The following is a 7,989-nucleotide window of genomic DNA, read 5'->3' on the forward strand; positions in this document are numbered from 1 at the left end:
AAATGTCGAAAATCCAGCAAAATCTTAAAATCCAATAGTTCACAATTTCCCCTACAACATGCCAGTTGACCCACTCATAATTATGCCACCCACAGTGTACCACATAAAAGTGAAAATTTTAGTTAATGGTAACAATTTCATGATACCGCCGTCGTTATCGTTTGATATTAGATTTCCGTTAAAGACCACCACAAAGCTATACCAACTATAAATATGAGGTTTAGGGTTTTTATATTGAAAAATGTTAAATTGCTTTGATGGTCAGGCATATTTTCTGCGTGTTTCGCAAAACAACACACAAAGCCATCCATCCTTTTCAACTACAACAAACACACACACATATACATAGCTATACACATGTCTAGCCTTACAATGCCTTTCGCACGACCTCGGGTAGCCATAAGCGTTAATGCCATCATTACCAGTTGCAATCATATCCTCTTAATAATTTGGTGCAAAAACGGGGGCTTTGTTGTTATGTTAAAATGGCGACAGATGAAATTATAGTCAATTGTCACTAAAGCAAGCAATATTCATAACGAGACAACAACTGCAATAACAAAGTCATAACAAACGCCTGTTAGTAGTAGTTTACACAGTGGGTAGATATTGAAGATCGAAAGAAGGAAACACAACTCTAAATAAAGAGGCATGGGGAAGTCATTGACATAACCCTGACCAACATGGACGACTCTGATGTAGAGAATTGGAAAGTATCAGAAAAGTGCTCCTTTTCGGATCACAGGATGATGCTATTTCAAATCTCTATACTTGGGGTAACACAGAACCCTCATAGAAATGCCAGGAGGACGGATTGGGGTAAATTCGAAGCTCTGACGGCCTCAAAACTATGTGGAAGTAGAAGTAACACTCTCCATACTGTCGAGGAGGCTGAGAGAGCTGTGGATTCCCTAACCAAAATCCTTCTGAAGAGCTATGAGGACTCTTGTCCAATCACCTATCCGGGGAAGAAATCCCAACCGGTGTGGTGGACCAAACAATTAGCCAAGCTGCGTAATGCAGCAAGGCAATCCTACAATAAAGCCAGTAAGACGAAACTCAGTACGGATTGGGATGCCTACAAGGTCAATTTCAATAAGTACAAGAGTGAAATCAAGAAAGCTAAGCGAAATTCTTGGGTTAGCTTCAGTGAGTCGATAGAAGGAGTTAGTGAAGCTGCCAGGTTCCGCAAGATACTATCTAAGGACCCAAAAATCCATAGAAATTTTCAAGGCTTGTTTATTGTTACTGTACATACTTGGTCTGTGGAAGGAGGTTAAGGTGATCTACATCCTCAAAGCGGGAAAGCCAAGTCATATTCTACCAAAAGACTACATACCAATTAGTCTTACTTCCTTTCTCTTAAAACATTAGAAAGGTTACTGAATCTTGAAATTAGAACACAATTAATTCCCATTAACATCAGCAAATCACAACATGCCTACACTAAAGGCAAATCAGTGGAGACTGCCTTGCATGAGGTGGTCGGGCAGGCTGAGAAGCATATGGAAAATTCAGGCTTCACGCTGGCGGCCTTCCTCGATATAGAGGGGGCTTTAAATAACGTGAAGCTTGAATCAATCCACAATTCTCTCAGCAACACAGGCATTTCCTCCATCCTTGTGGAATGGATTGATGAGATGCTGAAGAGTAGAATCATCAACTCATGCATAGGAGAGACTTCCGTGAGAAAATCTGTTAACAGAGGCACTCCGCAGGGAGGAGTTCTCTCACCACTGCTATGGCTTCTGGTAATAAATGAAATACTTGTGTGCTTCGACCGGCTGAAGATCAAGGTGTTTGCTTATGCTGATGATGTGGTTGTGCTGATAAGTGGCAAATTCCTGCCAACCCTGTCTGAGCTCATGCAAAGAGCCTTAGTACAACTTGCAAACTGGACCCACAACAACGGTCTGGGAGTAACCCCGGATAAAAACAGAGCTTGCACTATTCACTAAGAAACGCAAAATTCCCAATTTCGAGCCTCCAGTCCTGGACGGGGTGGCCCTGGAACTTTCTACGGAAACTAAATGCCTCGGCACTATTCTGGACCATCGCTTGTCATGAAAAAGAAGTGTAGAGGAGCAAACGAAGAAAGGACTCATGGCACTCTATTCCTGTAAGAACTCCATTATGAAAAGCTGGGGATTGAAACCACAGATCATACATTGGCTGTATGTAACCGTGGTCCTACCCATACTTACCTATGGTCGACTGATCTGGTGGCAAGCTCTTGGGAACAAAGCGTTACTTTCCAAATTATCAAGTGTACAAACAACGGCGTCACTGCTGATTACCGGATCCATTAAAAGCACTCTTCAATCTGCTTTAAACGTCATCCTGGATCTCCAACCTCTGGAAATCCTAATCCAGTTTCAGGCGGCGAGAACTGCTTTTAGACTCCGTTGGCGTGGTTCACACTTTGGACACTCGAATGTCCTAAAACTAGTTGATAGTCGACTTGAGTTAGGTGACAATAGTTGCGTAAGCGATTATATGCCTACCTCATTCAAGTTTGACTCCTTAACAGTTATCTTCCCAAGCAGAGACGCATGGGCTGAGTGCATATCTCCTCTGGACGGTCTGGCAATTTACACAGACGGCTCCAAGATGGAAGAAGGTGCTGGCGCTGGCGTCTACTGCAAGAAACCACTAATTAAAAACTCATATAAGCTTGACGATAATTGTAGAGATTCTTGCTGTCAAGAAAACAGCTGAATTGGTGAAAGGGCTTGAAGGCAGTCTTACAGGACCGGTGACTATATGTGTCGACAGTCAAACGGCCCTCAAGGCTCCAAAGTCACAGACCATAAATTCAAGAGCTATTTTTGATTGTAGGAGAGCTCTGCAGGATATAGACGATATTGCAAAGCAATGTTGGGTTCCGGGCAACATCATGGGAAACGAGGTAACAGATGAACTGGCTCGAGGTGGCTCTAGGTCTATCGACTTATCAGTATCAGTCCGGCCACCGATGTGCCACTACATCGGCAAACTTCGGGGGATCTTCAATGAGAAAGCACATCAAAGATGGCTATTGGAAACTGGTTGTAGGGTATCCAAGGCAATCCGGCCTCACTTGATAAGTTATCCTCTCACTTGATAAGTTAGGGATGAAAATCGCAGTGGGACTTATAACTGGTCACTGCAGAGTGAGGTCCCTAACTCCAAAATGGGACGACAGTGGCATTGACTACTGCAGACTATGAGAAGATGCGGAGGAGATAGAGACTGTCGAACATCTGTTTTGTAGGTACCCCATGTTGCAAGCAAGGAGATACAGTACACTAGGCAGATAAGAGAAAGACACTCTGACCTTCTTGTCTAACATAGATCCCATCGTCCTACTCAACTTTGCTAGACATCTAGCATGGCTTGGCAATGGTCCTTACCAACCCTTAATAATCAGACACTTTTCACTCTTGCAGATAATTCCTTGGCGTCAATATCCGGGACTGCTTTTTTCTTTTGGGCGCATGTGCATTGATCAATTATTTGTCACTTGTGACGATCTTATAAACGTCTTTTGAAGCATAGAGATATCATTTTTTACTAAATTTCTTTGTACCAATCGACAATAGAAATTTTGTCGATCGATTGTCAAATTGTACGGGATCCAACGATAAGACACCATTTTGGCGGCCTGCTTCCGTAATCAGTTCACGTACGACATAAATGTTGGCACGACAGCAGTTGTCGACGCACTATTGTCGAGATAATCCACGTCGATTAGTTGACAAATTATTGCACGAAAACTTTTGCTGGAAAATTGATTTTTCAAGTCACCATTAACAATAAGTTTGTTCTTGTACATGATAATTTTTAACAAATGTTGTGAAAAAGTTTTTATCAAGTTTTTAGTTATACAACTGTCAAAATTCGAAACATTTGTAATAATTATTACAAATTATCGAGTGCACTGACAGGCATAATACAACACATGGTCGTAAGTCAAACCGTCAGATAGTGTCAGACAACACGTGCCCAGACCAAAAATATATGGGGATTTTTGAGTGAAATCGGACAAAAATTTTAAGACTTTTGTAGTAGGTTTCGAATAATAATTTTTTTCTAATTTCTTTAAAATTTGTCAATAAACTTTTTCCTTTATATCACTCGGTGCTCCTGAAGCAACTTTAAATGGAAGGTGCTTACACATGGGAAGTTTTTGCGGATTCTGAAACTACAATATTCATAAAAATGTCTACTGGAATCGTTGGGGGTATAAAACTTTCCATGTGAAATTTGTCGGTATAGGTCCACGCCTTCATATAGCCCCCATAGAAAGGTACCTCCCGATTTTTTGTATTTTGTAGGTTGTGGCCACAATAATCCATCGAAATGGCTGAAATTTGGTATTTAGTCTTCTTTGGTGGTACAAAACTTTATATATGAAATTTGTCGGAATATTTCCACGCCTTAATATAGCCCCCATAGAACGGTATCTCTCGATTTTCGGTATCTTGAAGGTTGTGACCTTAATATTCCCCCGAAATAGCTGAAATTTGGTACTTAGTCATCGTTGGTGATATAAAACTTTCCCCATAAATTTGTTGGTACAGGTCCACGCCTGCATATAGCCCACATAGAACAGTACCTCCCGATTTTCAGTATTTTGAAGATTGTGGCCACAACAACCCACCGAAATGGCTGAAATTCGTCGGTATAGGGCCACGCTTGTATATAGGCCCTATAGAACGGTTCCTCCCGATTTTCTTAATTCTGAATGTTGTGAAATTTGTTATTTAGTCTTCCATGGGGTTATAAAATATTCCAGAAGAGAAATATCAGTATAGGGTCTTCCTATATCCCTATAGAAGCGTACCTCTTAATTTTCAATATTTTGAAAGTTTTAGCAACATTATCTCACCGAAATATAGGGAACTTGGTATTTAGTCTTCTTTGAGTCTAACAACTTTCCGCCAGGATGTGTAGGTATAGATCGGTACCTCCCGAATTTCGGTATTTTGAAGGTTAGACACATTGTTTTACCGAAATTGCTGAAATTTGGTATTTAGTCTTCTTCGCAAACGAAAGTAAACTAATTGTTCCATTTTATAACAAGTTCGGCCAGGTCGAACATAACGCCATTCTTACTTGTTTTTGAGTTATTAATGCCACATAGTTGTACTTTTTGAAAGCTTTCCATATCACTTTGCGTTTTTGAAAATAATGTTCCGTTACTGATATATTTTTCGAAAAACTACCACGGTGCTCTTAAAACAATTTTAAATGAAAGGAAGTTTTTTGCGGATTCTGAAACTACAATGTTTATAGATGAGAAAAATCAAAAAACAAAAAAAAAATCGCCGGAGCGCTTTTTAAATAAATCGCGATTTAAGTTGAAATTTTGAGGGGTTGTTTAGGTTTTCACGATGTTGACTGGAAACCGCAAGTCCTATCAAAATGGGACTAAAAAAAATATTGTAGCTATGAAAATTCTCTACAAGATTGTCTTTTACGGTATTTTCGTAGTTTTTACCATTTTTGAGATATTGAAGTTCAAATTGGGACAATGCACTGACTGTATCGCCCCCATATAAAACAATGTCATGAAGGGTGCGCCTTAACTAACTTTTGATGAAAACCGCTTACACAGGGAAAGTTTTTGTGAATTCTAAAACAGCAGTGTTCATAGATGAAAAATATCCAAAAACAAGAAAAAATCGCTGTATTTTTAAATAAATCGCAGTCAATATTCACATTTTTAGGTGTTTTTTAGATTTTCACGATTTTGCTTGGAAACCGAAAGTCCAATAGAAATGGAGCTAAAGAAATGTTGTAGCTGTGAAAATTCTCTAGACGATTGACGTTTATCACTTGTTCCCATGCCTGTACCATTTTTGAGCTAAAGAAGCTCAGTTTACATTTTTATGTTTTTTTTTTGTTAGAGTTTCGCGAGTTTGCTTGAATACGGTAAGTCTTATCGATATGTGACCTTAGAAAATCTTAAAGCTGTGAAAATTCTCTACAAGACTGGCTTAAGTGACTTATCCTAAGTTGTAACATTTTTTTTAGATATATAAGTTTAAGTTGGAAATTTGCAGTCATGACATTTTTTTAAAAAGGAGCGATACAGAATTGAATTGAATTTGAATTGTCCCAATTTGAACTTCTATATCTCAGAAACGGTAAAACCGACGAGAATACCATAAAGGTCAATCTTATAGAGAATTTTCATAGCTACAACATTTGTTTTAGTTCCATTTTGATAGGACTTGCGGTTTCTAGCAAAACCTAAACAACCCCTACAAATTTCAACTTAAATCCCGATTTATTTAAAAAGCGCTCCGGCGATTTTTTTTTTGTTTTTTGATTTTTCTCATCTATAAACATTGTAGTTTCAGAATCCGCAAAAACTTCCGAGGTGTAAGCACCTTCCATTTAAATTTGTTTCAAGAGCACCGTGCTACGTAAATGGGCCTTTTTATAAAATAATTTTCATAATCAACTTATTAACTGGAAATAAGCAGCAATTAATCCCAAACATTTTCATAAAAAGACACAGGACGACTTAGGTCATTTTGGATAAAAATAAAATTAAAGTATTTATTGATTCTCTTTCAAGTGAAAACAACGTAAAACTAAGTGAGCTCTTTTGCATGCTATTTTATATTACTTTTCTGTTTATATGTAGTTTACTCCCTAACACAAGTCTCGTTGTGTAATTTTTATGAAACAGGAGATCCATGGCCCAAAAAACAGCAAGAACTGCTGATCATTCATTTAACTACTAAAGTACATAATTGTGATGTAATCGCTGCACAACAAAATGAATAAATAAGTACAAATTCATCAAATTCTAAAAGCGTGTTATATATCTATAATGAAAAATTTATAATACCCCCTACTATTTCTAAATAATATTGGTATGAGGAATATTTTGATTTTGTTTTAGTTTATTTCCGTCTTCGACCGCTATTTGACAATCAAATACAAAAACTTATAAAATTTTTGAAATACAAATTCTTTATTTACTTTTTATCAAAAATTTTTTTATTTCATTGAAGATTGGATTATAATTTGTAAAATTAATTTCACCTAAAAACAGCACAAGTGCACATGTGTTTTCCATTTTCCTCCGCTATTTTTCATAGAAAACAACATAATTATAAATGTGTCATTTTCTGCAAGAAATAAAACGCACACCCAAAGATATGTTTTTTAAAAAAAATTAATAAAAACAAGTAAGCCAAGGCTATAGCCTTTACCACTGGGAATTACCTTTCACAAATCAAAATTTCTTTATGGAGCAAATAAACTTATTGTAAGAAATACCTTTGTGAATTCTGGTACCGTATCACACCAAGTTTAAATAATAATATAATAATTGTTTCACAAACATCTCAGAAGGGACAAGGGAGTCTTCTCTCATATCAATGAGTGAGTGCACCCCGATTCATATTCGCTCCATGATATGGGACCCACAGCTTATCTCCGAGTCCGAACGGCGTGCCCTAAGACACCACTTGTAGAGAAGAATTTCGTGATTTTTGAGTGATTATTGAGTTATAATTGCGAACTCTAGCGTGTTTATGTTTGATAACACTACAAACAACTAACTGGGTATATTAGGCTGTAACTCTGTTATCTTATCATGTACACCAACACACTTGAAATCAAAAGAAAGGTCAAGCTTCCTCTTCAATGTGTAGCTTACTTGCCCGGAATATCTCTTCCAGGAAAAAAGATATAAGCTGTATATTAAAAATTTTCAACATTTTCACACAAAAGTTGTGGTACATTTAACCCTCTAAATATTATCTGATCGCTATCTCAAATTGCAAGCTTCTTCTTTGTCATATACTCTTACCTTATTTAAAATTTCGAGGCGATCGGTCTATTATTGCGACCTACAGAGCAGCTACAAAATCGGATAAAAATTATGTTTTTGGTCCATTTCACCCGCTAAATATTTCACGATCATCACCAATTAAAATAGCGATTTATTCTGATGTAAAACCGACCTCCATACCATAATTGCGGCCT

This window comes from Musca autumnalis, unplaced genomic scaffold, assembly GCF_047663935.1.
Source record: "Musca autumnalis isolate F117 unplaced genomic scaffold, ASM4766393v1 scaffold_1, whole genome shotgun sequence".
Lineage (NCBI taxonomy): Eukaryota > Metazoa > Arthropoda > Insecta > Diptera > Muscidae > Musca > Musca autumnalis.